We start from the raw sequence: 15440 nt of genomic DNA, 5'->3' as shown, positions 1-15440 counted from the left end.
CCCAGGTGGTCACAATACAGACGCTGGGATCCTGCTGTTGAGAAGACCGATAGGGGTGAGTAAGGGGTGTACTCCCCTTTCCCCACCCCCCTAACCCTCCCTACCCACAGCCTAACCCTAACCTCCCCCCCAGTGCCTTACCCTAACCCCCTCACTGAGGTGCCTAATTCTACCCCCTGCCGCTGCTGCCTAAACCTAACCTACCCTCCCCGCAGCTTAACCCTAACCTAACCCCCCCTCCGCAGCTTAACCCTAACTATCACCGCCTGACACCTAAACCGGGTATACTCACGGTCAGGATGGCGGCTGTCGGGATTTCCGACATCGGGATCCTGACCGATTGGTAGTTCCGACATCGGTATTCGGTGTCAGGATTCTGGTGTCAGTATTTCAGCTGCCGGGATCCTGACAGCCGGCATCTTGATCACATCCCAGATGGTGTCGCAGGAATTGCTCAGTCCGTTGCATGAGGAATGCTTAAACTGTGAGTAATCGCAGCTGCTCATGGCCTGAGTGCATCTCTTAATCAGGCCATGAAAAAAGGGGGAAACAGGAGCGCTATGGAAGAGTATATGTTTATTAAAATATCAAAGACACATATGCAGCAACAATGTACACGTATAAGTAGCAAATTCACAGGTCATTAAAAGATGAATGAGTGCAGTTGTTAAGGCTGTGTATGTGCAGAGCCGGCCCTAGGCATAGGCAAACTACGCAGATGCCTAGGGCATTTAGAATGCCTAGGGGCACAAGCAGCTTCTGCTGATTAAAATGATATGCAGCATACTTATATTCTGTGTGTGACTGTGGCTGTATCTGCATATGAAATGCATTGCTAATGTGCGGCTTTATGTGTATAAGGTGTACTACAGTACTTTGTGATGTAACGTATAGAAAGGGCACTACTGTGTGGTCTAATGTGAATAAAGTGCAATATGGAGTGGTATAATGTGAATAAGGGGCACTACTGGGAGGAGTAACGTGGTACTACTGTGTGATGTAATGTGAATAAGAGACACTATCGCATGAAAAAATGTGAATAAAGTTGCAGTACTGTGTGGCGTAATTTCAACTGGGGGTATTATTGTGTGGCCATGCCCCTATCCAGCAAGAACACACCCCATTTTGGGCTGCGCACCGAATGTGCACACTGTTCCTATTTAAAATATAGGGGGTGGGAACACCAAAATGAAGACTGCTATGGGTGAGGGGTGATAGTGCTGGGAAAGGGGTGCAGGGTCAGAGGCGGTACTAGCGGCGGTGCTAGGGGGGCACCAGCCAAAATCTTGCCTAGGGCATCATATTGGTTAGGGCCAGCTCTGTGTATGTGTTATTATGAATCACAAACACATGAAAACTAACAGCATAAATTAGAATAAAAATATTTGGTGGACATCAGGCTGTAGAGATGGTGATAGGAAACAAAGAGGGACATGTACTAAGCAGTGATAAAAGTGGAGAAGTGAGTCAGTGGAGAAGTTGCCCATGGCAACCAATCAGCTGCTCTGTATACTGTTATGTAACCCTACCTTACTTATAGATGTGGGTCACTAATATAAGTTTGTGCCTCCACCCAAGCTAATTTCTATTTTGGCTTGCCTGGGTAAGCCTTGTATGAAATGGATGTGTTATTTAATAAGTTTACATTTATTACCTAAGTCCTTTTAATATTAAATACCTGTTCTTCTTCTTATTCCAGGGTTTCAAGATCCGCTGGTACCAGTACAACACTTTTATGGTAAGTATAATAGGTTTGTTTTAATACACTCTTTACATTAACCATATAATCGATTCCTTATTTCAATACTTATTTGACTAAACAATACAATTTTCCCTATACATTAAGTTTTACATGCATTACAAAAAAACAATAGTATATACTAAAGTAAGTGACCCGGGTACTCTTAGTCCATAAAATATTTGCGTAGTTGTTGCCCAATGAGTGCATAAAGAACAGTTATCCCTTGAAAATAGTGGAGAGTTTCCAACGTAAGACCTATGGTTAATTTAATTTCTTTTACTAGGAATGAATAGACAGTCCTCCTTTCCCTGGGTTCTTTGCCTTTAGCCAACAAACAGATGCAGTACGTTACAAGTAGCAGAGAGTATTATTTAGTTTCCACTTGGCATTAATATGCTACTTAGGTAGATTGCTAGGGTTCTATTCAGCCTTTCTCACTGGTTACTCTTGTTTCCGTTTTATTTAAAGTTCACAAAGTCTGTATCAATAAAAGTCTGTATCAATAATGTAACCTTTCTAGTCCTTTAGTAATAACTCTACAGCTCATACTAGAATATAGTCTTTCTTAAACAGTACAAAGACTGGTTAAATTAATAAACTGCATCCTTGCTCCAATTGCACCATGCCAATAGAATATAGAAGTTTGAATTACTTAAATGTTCACTCCTGCTCAGTGGTATATGCAGTCTCGTCCCCACGGTGTGTATATATATATATATATATATATATATATATAATTATAATCTCAATCCTATTATATGGCAGGACATACCACTTATATTTATAGTCTTTTATGTCCAGTGACTCCTTTGTCCCTATAGCTATCGCAGTGCAGTCTATAGATATAATTACACTCACAAATTCACAGTGTAATTTAGCAGGGGTTTAGTAGTGAGTCACCACAAGTTCTTTATCTCCTGACTACATCCAGTCTCTAGTAATATTCTCCAAGTGGTCCTGATAACAGAAGACTCATAAGCCTTTATTTTCTCCCACCTTTAAGTGGATTAAAGTCTAGTTCAATGTGTTTTCCTTTACCACCTGGGCTTGTCTCTATATGCACTACAGCTGCTCAATGTCTATTGTTATTATACCCCTTACTTCATATACATATCCCAGTTCACAGTCTTTAAGGGGATAAAGTTAGTGAAGTACCCACGCTTATCACAGTCTAACTTATATGGGTTCAGCTATATATCTCTCATATCTTCAGTAGCGTTTAGGTGTGTAATATTGTGCAGGTGTTAATTATTCACTTACACCTCCTCTTATTCGTCAGCGGTGCTGTCAACTCCTCCCCCGACTCTTCTTACTGGCTAAGCGTTGCTGGCAGCGCCATCTCTCTCTCTGCCTGGAATGCCCCTTTCACTGATGCCTTTAGGTATGTAGCACTACCTCTTCTCCCCTGCCTCCGCTGCTGGAGTAGGAGATGCCGCAGCTTTCGTCAGCATCACCGCCCGCTACCTTAATGTTTACAGCTGATCGCGGGAGCAGGGGCACCTTAGCAGCGCACTCTCCGGAGCGGAGCAGACAGCTTGGGGATAGAGGACAGGTGGGCCACCTCCATGACCTTTCCTGCCTCTTCAGCCCCGCCGCTCCATTCTCCAGCGCTAAAGCTTCCTTGTCCGGCTGCGCTACCCTGACTCCCCGGCCACCGCTGTAATGTTTACAGCTTGTTACAGCTCTCAGCAGCCGCCGGAGAAGCCCAGGTGCCAGCACTGCAAGGGGGATCTGCAGACTGAAGTGCCGCCGACGGGGAGCGCCTTTTATACGCTCTCTTCTAACGGCACATGGGGACCCCTTCTTTGCACACGGCCTCCTTCACCTGTGCGAGGTGACCCCTCTGCACACAGTACAATCTACCTGTGCGCGGGGGTCCGTCTTCACTTGGCAGCTATTATTATTTAGCCTCGCGCATCCTTTGCAGTCAGCCCTGTAATCACGGCACACACAGGCTGTCTCCCCTGCCTTGTATTACTATGCTACACCTCTCACTCCCTTCTGTATACCCCGTACAATAAATACACTTTAAGAAACCTCTTCCTTCATATAAATTCATATTATATACACATACACTATTATGGTCAATACTAAATATAGTTTATATTCCTTAAATACTTTTATATACATATTATATATACATATTCATACAAATGAAAAATGACCTATAACCCTGTTACAATTATATTATGCAAATTATAAATGTTATGTCAATGCTGATTGGTTGCCATGGGCAACTTCTCCACTGGCTCACTTCTCCACTTTTATCACTGCTTAGTACATGTCCCGCAAAGTCTTTTTTCAAGTAGGCACCGTAATCACAGAGTTATATTCATTAGCTCCGGTAAAACTCCCTTTTTCTTCTCTAAATCAGGCCCACTGCCACTTGTATGAGTGATTTGCTATAGAGTCCCTGATAACACCTAAGGGCCCAGTGCTCAGTAGCTCACAGCTCTGCCGCTAAACTAATGCTCTTCTATCAGAAGTCTACAGCAAGAATCTGCTCGTATTCAGAGTCACATGGTCATCTGCCAATGCACCACCAACAGTCTAACATCTGCTAAAAGCCCTACTGTCACCACTACAGTACCACATGCTAGATGTGGCCACACATGGACCCGCATGCCTTAAATGCACAGATGGATGAGGACTGTGCTTATTTGAATGGGCAGAGATACACAGAGATACATGGTTTGGTAGCTATGTGCCTGATTCAGCATACCTCCCAACTTATGCTTGTTTTGGGTTGGGACCTTTGCACACCGGAGGTGCGTGCGATCCTAAAAGTGGGTGTAGCCTTGGGCTGGAGGGAGCATGGCCTCAGCTGAGTGAGTGTGGCCTCAAAGCACAACCCTGTATTTAGCATTTTGCACCCCCGAGCAGCTGGCCAGGCCCTGGCTGACCTCCCTGCACTGAATAGATGCCGTGCACGTGCGCACGGCATCTATTCAGGGATCACTTGCTGCTTTGCAGAGCCGGCGATCAAAAGCTCCCTCAACTGCCTATACGCCGGCGGGGCCAGTGTTTTCATCTTCTGACATTATTTATTTGCCTTGCAAGTGAGAATGGGGCGGCCGTTCTTAGTAAGTTTAGTCTTAGATGGCCGATGCTGCACCAGTCGCAACGGTGATCCGGTGCTGCATCTTCTTTTTCCTTCAGACACTTCCAGCAGGCTTTAGCATAATTTTACACGGCGTCTGCTATGCAAAAAGGTCCATTTCTGTATCAGCTCCTGCTGTATGTTCTGCTGTACATAAATATATTTTCATAAAGGGACAGACAACAAATACATACCAGTGACTGCGTGGGCTTCTGCAGAACAGACACTTTTTTCTTCTTTTCAGGCCACTTAACTAAATCATCACCATCATCATCATGTTTTATTTTTTTTAATCCAACCTAATTCCAGATCACTTTTTTTCTCCATTTATTAATTATATATGCTTTTATTAATTGTTTTTCTATCTTTATTTCAACGCCCGAATGGAACCAAAATAATCTCCTGGGATGGAGCTGAAGCACACTGCAGAAAATCAGGTCTACATACATACATACAGTTAAACAAGACACTTGATGTTGAAGCCGTACTTTAAGGTAATGATTAAAATATCTATGGTGGCGAGAAATGGACAAGAGATTAGAGTTGTGCAAGATGGAACTTTTAGTATTGTTGAATAGATGTAATTTTCCGTGGGCACTGTATTGCTTCATTGATTTTTGTATAAATTATATTAATCTGTACAATGAACAAGGGGCTGGCTAGCACCTGTTTTCAAAGTGCTGGCAGCTACTCAGGATCAGTTTCACACCGGTAAAAAAAGAATACTAGGGAGTGGAATTGTGTTTTTGATATTGGACCTTATTTTTTTTTTAACATTAAATTTTTATTGGATTTTCAGTAAAGTTACAAACAAATATGTAGATAGAAAATAATAAAACATACAGAATAAAAAGGAAAAAGGACATGCACAGAACAAATAAAGACAAGGGGAGGGGAGGGTGTACATCAGGAAAGTCGTAATAATCATGATATAACAATGCATGTAGAATATAATAAAGGGAAGGGAAGGGGGTCTGCATCATTTATTAGTTTAAGGTCTTGCGTGAGCCGGGGAACGTAGTACAGAAAGGTCAGGTATGTCAGCCGAGACACCAGCTACTCCAGTTTGGCCCGATCTCTCCTTATAGAGGGACCATTTATACAATTTTTTACTAATAGAGAGAGCTCTTGAAGAGCAAATACCCTCCGCTGTTTCAAAAACGTAATGTTGATGGACTTTATTTTCTATCATCATTATATTAGGGACAGCCGCCGACTTCCACTTGTGAGCAATAGCGGCCTTAGAGGCTATAAGAATATGACCCAAAAGGTATCTATCACAACTAGACAACTCACCGGAGTAATAATGGAAAAGTGCCAAGAGGGGGTCAGCTATAATAACTATTCCCAGTATATTAGAGATGAGAAGAAACACCTCATGCCAGAGCAATTGGATTGCGGGACGTAGCCAAAAAATATGAAGGATATCTCCCACCATCCCACAGTTCCTCCAGCAACCAGAGGAGACATCAGGCCAAATTTTATGTAGTCGCTCCGGTGTAAAATATACTCTATGAACCAATTTGTAATACATTTCAGAATGATTCACACATTTAGAAATTTTGAAACAAGACTGAAAAATGTCTTTCTATATTTGTTCGGTAAAGACCTTAGGGAGGTCCCTTTCCCATTTAGTCTCTGAGGGGAATACTCCATGGCGGGATTCAGTTACAAGGTGTTGGTACCATCTAGAGATACCACCTCTACTACCTCTGGGCACTAGAAGAGACATCACCACTTTAGGGAGACCAGCGTTGGGACCTTGATTGGGGAGGCAGCTTTGAAGCCAGTGCCTCAGTTGCAGATATTTGTGGAAATCTTGTTTAGGTATATGAAATTGTTCTTGGAGTAGGGAAAAGGGGACTAAGATACCCTCTTTAAGGACATCTTGTAGGGTGGAAAGGCCTAGGTCCTGCCAATGATGTAGGTGTAAATCTGGGATCAATGAGGCTATAGCACGGAGAGACAACTGGGGAGAGGGCAGAGATCCCGCTGGGAGGGATCTAGTTACAGTTCGCCAAGCTGACAACGTTGCCTGGACCGCAGAACAAATAGCAACTTTAGAAGGGACTAAACTAGTGGGCAGCCAGAACAAGTCCGGCAGAGTAAAGGGAGATACAGTGTTCTGTTCTAAGGATACCCATGGTTTAAAAGTGTTCTGTGTGAACCAATCCCTGGCCTGAGTGAGTAAACAAGCAGTATGGTACCTCTCTAAATCTGGATAAGCGACTCCACCCGAACACTTTGAAGCTGTTAAGGTGGATTTTGCTATCCTCGGCTTCGAACCTCCCCATATATATTTGTATAACAAACGATTAAACTTATTGCAAACAGTTTTAGGGAGGGGCCTGGGGATAGTACGGAAAAGGTACATTAATTTTGGTAAGAGAATCATTTTCGCAGCTGCCACCCGTCCAACCCAGGAGACCTCCTGCATCATCCAATCTTTAATAAACAGTTCAAATGCCCGAAAGAGTGGATCGTAGTTACATCCCAGTAGATCCCCCTCCCTGGAGATATGCACACCCAAATATTTAAGCGATTTAAGTTGCCATGCGTATTTATAATCATTCTTTAAACGTCTAAGCACGCTATCAGAAATGTTCAGGGGGAGGGCTTCAGTCTTAGTAGTGTTCAGCTTATAGTAAGAGACCGCCGCATAGGAATCCAGGAGGGAATGTAAATGTGGTAAAGATGATTCAGGATCTCTAAGACATACTAAAATATTGTCCGCAAAAAGACAAACTTTATGCGGCACCCCTCCCACAACCGGGCCCACCACTGAGTCTAATGCCCTAATTCGCTCCGCCAAAGGCTCGACCGCCAGGACAAAAATCAGGGGTAATAAGGGGCAGCCCTGACGAGTACTATTAGTAATGTTAAATACTGGGGAACTGGAACCATTGGTGAAAACTGAAGCCGACGGCGAGGAGTACAGAGCCAGAATGGAATCGAGTATCCTGCCTGCCAATCCAAAACGGCACAAGGTGGCCCGTAGATAATCCCAGTGAAGCCTGTCAAATGCTTTTTCTGCGTCTAAAGAAAGTACTAAGAGAGGTTCCCCCTGGATCTGACAATGTTCAATTAAATTATTAACCCTGCGTGTGTTGTCCGATGCTTGCCTGCCCAAAACAAACCCTACCTGGTCGGGTTTAATCAAACTAGGTAAAAGGGAGGATATCCTATTTGCAACCATTTTAGCAAATAATTTAAGGTCGGTGTTCAGCAACTCTATTGGACGGTAGTTCTGAACCACTGTGGGTGATTTGCCTGGTTTAGGGATAATGACTATCCGGGCCTCTAACATCTCCTTCGGAAAACTTGTGGAGTTGGAGGCTTCATTAAAGACTGACGTTAAAAGGGGGGCAAGGGTTGATTTAAACTTTTTATAAAAATTGGCGGGGTACCCATCTGGGCCGGGGGCCTTATCCATGGGACAGGAGTCTATGGCTGCCTCGACTTCGAGTAACCAGGGAGAGCTAAGGGACTCGCAAGTCTTAGGATCAATAGCGGTGAGAGACAACCCTTCCAAAAACTCATTAATATCTGTCAGAGTAGGCTGAGGGGTGCTAGGGTCATCTTTGAGGTTATATAGCTGCGAATAATATTTGGCAAACGTATTAGCTATCTCAACCAGGTCCATAACTTTAATGCCAGTAGACGTATGAATAGCATGTATGCGTTCCTTAGCCCTACGTCCCCTAAGTTTACGCGCCAGCAGGCGCCCCGCTCTATTGCCAAGAATATAGTATTTTTGATTAAGCCGCTGCAGATTGCGGTGAACCTCTGCCAAGGCAAACAAATTTACCTTATCACGGGCGGCTAGGAGTTGTTTAAAGAGGGATTTGTCAGTAGGGGTGGTTTTATGTGCAGATTCCAGTCGGGAGACCTCCCTTTCAGCTGAAGCATATCTCTCTCTATAATCACGTTTAAGTCTAGCTGCTATTTGAATTGCAGAGCCTCTAACCACGGCCTTCAGAGAACACCAATGGGTGAAAACGGATGTATCCTCGGGGCGATTAGTAACCAGATATAAATCTAGAGATTGCAGGATGGCCTGGTGAGCCTCCGGGCGGGCAAGAAGGTGTGAACCCAGTCTCCAGGGACCATGGGAGACCACCCGTTTATTTATGTCCCAAACTATGACAAGTGGCGAATGGTCCGACCAAGACATTGGCAGTATATCAACTTTACTTATAGATGCTAACGTCCATTTATCCACCAATGCTAAGTCTATTCTAGAGTATGAGCTATGGACATGGGAATAGAAGGTGTAGTCTCGCACTGTAGGGTGTTTGGATCTCCATGCATCATATAACGCATACTCAGCTAGCAATTGACCGAACTTGCCGGAGGGATCCTGGGTCGGGCTTCTGCGAAGGGTTCGGGTTGGACGGGAGCGGTCAATATTTGGATCTAACACCATATTAAAGTCTCCAAGAATCAAAAGCGCACCCCTGGAATGTTCCTGAAGAATTTTACAAAAGGTTCTAAGAAATGAGATTTGTTTGGTATTTGGGGCATAGCAAGAAACCAGAGTGGTCTCAACATTGTCCAACCGACCCACTAAAATTAAATATCTCCCGTCAGGGTCCTCATATTTAGAGGACAAAACAAATGGGCAATTTTGCGCTATAAGAAGGGCTACTCCAGCTTTCTTGTCAGGACCATTAGCCGTATAACAATAGGGGTAACGGGAGTTAGTGAAGAGGGGGGGATTCTGACTTTGAAAGTGTGTTTCTTGCACCGCGACCACTTGTGCCCTAAGCTTATAAAAATAGTTTAAGGCCACTCTCCGCTTTTGGGGGGAGTTAAGCCCTCTAGCATTAATAGAGACTATGTGCACCATAATTAACTACAAATAGAGCTGTCGACTCTGCAGACCAGCTTCCTTGCGTAAACCGATGTACCTGATGTGGGGGGAATACACACAACAACAACAACAACAACAACAAAACAAAAAAAAGGGGGGAGTCAAAACTAAATTGATCTCTCCTGAGATCATAACCAGTCACCATAATATGGCGGCTGTGTGGGCTAAAGGGGGGGTTGGTGGCATATCTCCCGCCCGCCCCCGTACAATTATACTGTAAAATAGTGAACATGAGAACATCTTAATAAGACAGAAACAGATGAATACACAGATGTTTGAGCAAAACATTAAAGGTAAATAAGGCGGAACAAAGCGCTCCGGCATGGTAAACATAGCGTAGGAACCAGAACACTAGAATCAACCCAGCGACTCTCACAACATATCAGAATTCCCCATCAGGTCAATAATAATCAAAAATTCTGATAGGACATAATCAAAAATGAAACAGCAAGGCAACTATAACTGGAGAGTCACTAGGGTCATAACATCAAAAATATAACAGACACATATGTTGCACGATCCATAGCCGGCACTCTCACCCCACCCCACCTGCTGAAGTCGACGGATGGGGGGGGGGGGGGGGAGTATGAAGGGGATCCCTCAATGTTCCATGATTTAAGTAATTTCGCTCCATCTTCAGCAGTAGAAATAGAAACAGTGGAGCCATCTCGGGAAATCAACAACTTAGTTGGGAAACCCCAACGGTAAAGGATATTAGCCTTTCTGAGGGCAGCAGTGATGGGATGAAACGATCGTCGTTTATAGAGAGTGGCTGCGGACAAATCTCCGAAGAGTTGAAGTCCCTTAAGAGCAGAAGATGTGTCAGACGTTGGTCTAGATGCTTTGAGTAAGGCCTCTTTGACGTGGTAGTAATGCAGCTTCGTTAGGACATCTCTGGGGGCATCATCTGGGGCCGCCCTGGCCTTTGGCAATCGATGTATCCGATCAATAAGGAAGTCCGTAGAGGGGGATTGAGGTAATAGAGCTTTAAATAAGGCCACTGCATAATCATGTAAACTGCTGTGTGACACAGTTTCAGGAATACCACGCAATTTTAGGTTGCTCCGTCGCGATCTATCCTCTAAATCTGTGACCTTGTCTCGTAAAATTTTCACCTCCGCCTCCAGCGCATCGTGGGAGTCCAGTAGGCCATTATGTGACCCAACGACTTCCTCCATTTTAGTTTCCAAATGATCTGTTCGTCCCCCCAGGTCATCTGTAGATTGTTGACATGCCGTTAAGGTGGTACGAAATTCGGCCGCCACCTCATCTTTAAAACGAGACAAAAGTAGCTTCATAGTGCCACAGTGAGGGCATCTCCATCTCCGACAGTGTCCAAACTTGAAGCAACTGTAGATGCGGAGGGGAACACCACCACAGGGGGAGGAGTCTGGAGAACTTCCTCCATAGTGGGGGTCCCAGTGGTTTTAGGACGGGACGTTTTCGGAGATGACTTAAAAAATGAAAGCTGTGAGACCGGTTTTGAAGGTTTGCTGCGTCGAGAAGGCATAATAAGGCACAGAAGAAAGCAGCGCAACGCTACCAAACACGAGAGGTAGATAAATCAGAAGGCTCCACTGTTCCGAGGATTAGGAAGACATCTCGTAGAGAATGAGAAGGGCAGGAGACATCATTCGTATTACAATGGCATGGGTAGGACTGATATGGCTATGAGACTAGCCACCTTCACATGAATATAGAAAAAACACCAGGGTGAGCTCCCGTCCACCATTCCAGGTATTCAGGCTACAATCAGGTTGGGAAAGCAAGTTATGTATATTCAGCCAGGCTGCCGCAATGTAAGAGTGCCAGGACTCCCACTATCCCCAGATGCCAATAGAGGGGTGGCAAATTCCCAGCTTCACTGCAATATATAGGTCTAGGTGGAGGGGGGAGGCCGCTGTGAGCCTGCAGTCCCACTATTCAGTATTTAATATTTAATATTCAGGGCCCACCGCTGTCACCACCACCGCCGGATTACAGCTAAACTGCGGCTCCCAGTTCCTGCGTGAGGCGGGTGCAGGCCGCAGCCGGCCAGTGACGGAGGGAGCAGCTCGATCCTCCCCCGCCGCCCAGTACGTCGTCCACAGCCGCGGACGGACTCTCGTAAGGGCGGGGGTGTCGTAGGGCCTCCGGATGCTCAGGAGAAGCAGGCAGGGGGGTACTCACCGGCCGCACGGGGCCGCCGCTGGGCACGTAGCTCCCGCACTTCGGCTGCCGGATCCCGGGTGAGAAAGGGTCACGGGCACTGCCGCTGTTGACTTCGGGGGGGTAAACTTTTCAGCGCTCCACTGTTCCACCATCCGGGGGGAGAGATCCACAGTCCGGGGGGGAGAGATCTACTCCAGTCCCCGGCTTCACAGTGAGGGGAAGGCCACAACCGGCAGGGACCCTTAAAAGAGTCCCCCGGCTCCGTAGCAACAGCCCCTCAATCACAAACGTTGGTGGATGATATCTGGGGACAATGGGGGCAGTGGGAGTCCCCAAAAGGGCTATAATTGAGCTCAAAGTGCAGGGTTTACAGGAGCTCCCAGGAATCACGTCCTCTCAGCTTGGTGTCTAGGCCACGCCCCCATTGGACCTTATTTTAAAAGAAACATTGAATATACTGTATTGTCCATTTTATGAACATTGGGGTTCATTCCGAGTTGATCGCTCGCTAGCTAGTTTTAGCAGCCATGCAAACGCTATGCCGCCGCCCACCGGGGAGTGTATTTTAGCTTAGCAGAAGTGCGAATGCATGTGCAGCCGAGCTCTGCAAAAACAGTTTGTGCAGTTTCAGAGTAGCTCAGAACTTACTCAGCGCTTGCGATCACTTCAGCCTATTTGTGTCCAGATTTGACGTCACACACCTGCCCAGCGTTCGCCCAGCCACGCCTGCGTTTTCCCTGGCACGCCTGCGTTTTTCCAGACACTCCCTGAAAATGGTCAGTTGCCACCAAGAAACGCCCATTTCATGTCAATCACTCTGCGGCCGTCAGTGCAACTTAATTCTTAGCTAGAGTCTGTGCAAAATCACATCATTCATTGTACCCGTACGTCACGCGTGCACATTGCGCGGCATAAGCATGCGCAGAAATGCCGTTTTTTGCCCTGATCGCTGTGCTGCAAAAATCGGCAGCGAGCGATCAACTCGGAATGACCCCCATAGTGGCTTATACTTTTATAATATAAACTAATATTTTGGATCAGTACGTCGTCAACTCGTGTGCTCTCCCTAGCTCCCAACTCTGTGGTCCCATCCTTCCATTACTCTACCCCCACAGTGCTGGGGTATTAGTCCAGGATTAGCCGGGAGACTAGGGTCTGTTTGCCTTCCAATGATCCCAGGCATAGCAGGGGGCTCAGCCGCAGCCCCTTTAACATGTAAAGTGAAGCTTTGTATTTTTAACTGTTCATGTCGGCGTCTGCACATGTAACCACACCCCCAAAGTAGCAAGTCCTAACAGACTATTCTGACATTCTATGGCATCATGACCAACAGACAGGCCCATGTTGGTCATGATGCCATAGAATGTTTTTTTTTTGCCCAAACTCTCAGCAAGAAAAGTGTCATTTTCTATATAGCCAGTTTCATTCGTTACCATGTAAGTACTGAGTACACAAATTGTATCCTAATATTTCAAAAATATCAGATTGGTGGCCAGGTCCAAACAATGAAAAAATTTTCAAGTATCTGATTGATTGGCTGCTGTAACAAGGGAGGTCTAATAGAGTCTCACTTTTATTTAATTTTGGTAGGACTTTATTTGTTGGCTTATTGTTTGAGTTAACTATTGTTGTTTTTTTGTTTTTTTTTACAGATCTAGGCATACTGGCCCTCATTCCGAGTTGTTCGCTCGCTAGCTGCTTTTAGCAGCATTGCACACGCTAGGCCGCCGCCCTCTGGGAGTGTATCTTAGCTTAGCAGAATAGCAAACGAAAGATTAGCAGAACTGCTACTAAATATTTTCTTGCAGTTTCTGAGTAGCTCCAGACCTACTCACAGATTGCGATCAGTTCAGTCCGTTTAGTTCCTGGTTTGACGTCACAAACATGCCCTGCGTTCAGCCAGCCACTCCCCCGTTTCTCCAGACACTCCCGCGTTTTTCCCTGACATGCCTGCGTTTTTTTAGCACACTCCCGGAAAACGCTCAGTTACCACCCAGAAACTCACATTTCCTGTCAATCATTCACTGATCAAGCGTCGTACGAACACCAGCAAATCTACTACGTTTTGTGTAAAATAACTTAGCGCATGCGCTCTGCGTACCATGCGCATGCGCAGTTAGCAACAAATCGCAGCATAGCAAAAATCGGCAACGAGCGAACAACTCGGAATGACCCCCACTATACAGAGTGTGCAACAAGTTTCTGGATGCACAAAAAGTATTATATTTACAAACAAAGGGGTATATTCACTAACATTCGTATTTCTGTTGATTTCAGCCGAGATCAATCTCGGCTGACATTGGCAGTGTAAGATTGCAACTTTTTGAGAGAGAAAAAACATGGTAATTTACTAAACTACCGTGTTTTTTTCAATTCAAGTTCACCGATGTCAAAGTAATTCGTATTGCCGGCAGTGTTTTACGGGAGAGAATAGCAAAACACTGCCAGACTTAACATAATGAAGCCCGGCCGGCTGTGGCATTATCTCCCTGGCTAGTGGAGCCCGATGCTGGTTTAAAAAATACGGGGGACCCCTATATCTTTTGTCCCCCATATTTTTGGAACCAGGACCAGGCCAAGAGCCCGGTGCTGGTTGTATAAATACTGGGGACCCGTACGCATTTTCCACCTGGTACTTTACCAACCAGGACCGGCTCAAAGATCCCGGAGCTAGTTATGCTTAGGAGAGGGAACCCCACATAATTCTTTTTTTACTTTTAACTATTTCAGACACTTTTACACAGAGAAACATGCACTAATTTCACTAATCTGTGCATGACTATCTAAACAAACCAACCAGAAGCAGGTCTATTTGAAAGTTCTATTTCTGTAGGAATTCCATTCTTTCCTGGCAGTATTTGGCTAGTGTCAGCAATGATTGAGAATACAAATTCTTAGTAAATTCCCGTGTTGTAGAAAATAACAGCTGTGTTTGACCGATCGTCTATTGAGTCATATTTTTGTGGACGGCTGTGTATCTCAATATGAATAGCCCCAACACTGCCGAGATTTGTGTTTGGTAAATTACCAAGATGACACTTAGACAAAAAAGTCAAACTCGAATGGATTCGGGAGCTTAGCAAATTTCCACCAAAGTGTACATTATTTTTTTTCAAAGTATTCACCAGAGGTGACTGTCTATGCAAAGTTGCATACGCTCAAACTACTTGGTGAAGTAGCTGGGCCAGTCCAAAGCAGGTATGTCTTCTACATGCTGTATGAAGGTCTCTACTGCAGCTTCCAGTGACTCAAAACAAATCCCACATATCCTGTGCTTGATTTGTGGGAACACTAAGAAGTCACAAGGGGCCAGGTCTGGACTGTACCAAGCTCCTGGATGCATTTTTGAGCCACAAAATCCACCGCTTTTATGAACTTGTGGGCAGGTACATTGTCGTAATGGAGAATGGCACCACGAGTGCGAGTTCTTGGACGGCGCCTGGAAATGGCTGTCAACATATCAGTCCCCAGTGATGGTAGCTACATGACCAGTCTTGTCCACAAAGACAGCCACCATCTGCTTCATCAAGATGCGCTCAAGTTGGAACAACTGTGGTGGTGCACCTCCAACTGGG

At 45.2% G+C, this 15440-nt stretch overlaps 1 long non-coding RNA gene across 1 annotated transcript in view; it reads left to right on the top strand.

Annotated features, from left to right (window-relative positions):
- Nucleotides 1–3092: 3092 nt before the first annotated feature.
- LOC134987393 (uncharacterized) overlaps nucleotides 3093–15440 on the top strand; it is a 152920-nt gene continuing 140572 nt past the window's right edge. The window contains exon 1 of the long non-coding RNA XR_010193058.1: nucleotides 3093–5335. This is a non-coding gene — a long non-coding RNA (uncharacterized LOC134987393). The remainder of the gene's footprint in view (nucleotides 5336–15440) is intronic.

Source organism: Pseudophryne corroboree, chromosome 2 (genome assembly GCF_028390025.1).
Source record: "Pseudophryne corroboree isolate aPseCor3 chromosome 2, aPseCor3.hap2, whole genome shotgun sequence".
In the NCBI taxonomy this organism is placed as follows: domain Eukaryota; kingdom Metazoa; phylum Chordata; class Amphibia; order Anura; family Myobatrachidae; genus Pseudophryne; species Pseudophryne corroboree.
The sequence above is the reverse complement of the archived record's forward strand: the minus strand, read 5'-3'. Positions and strand labels throughout refer to the sequence as shown.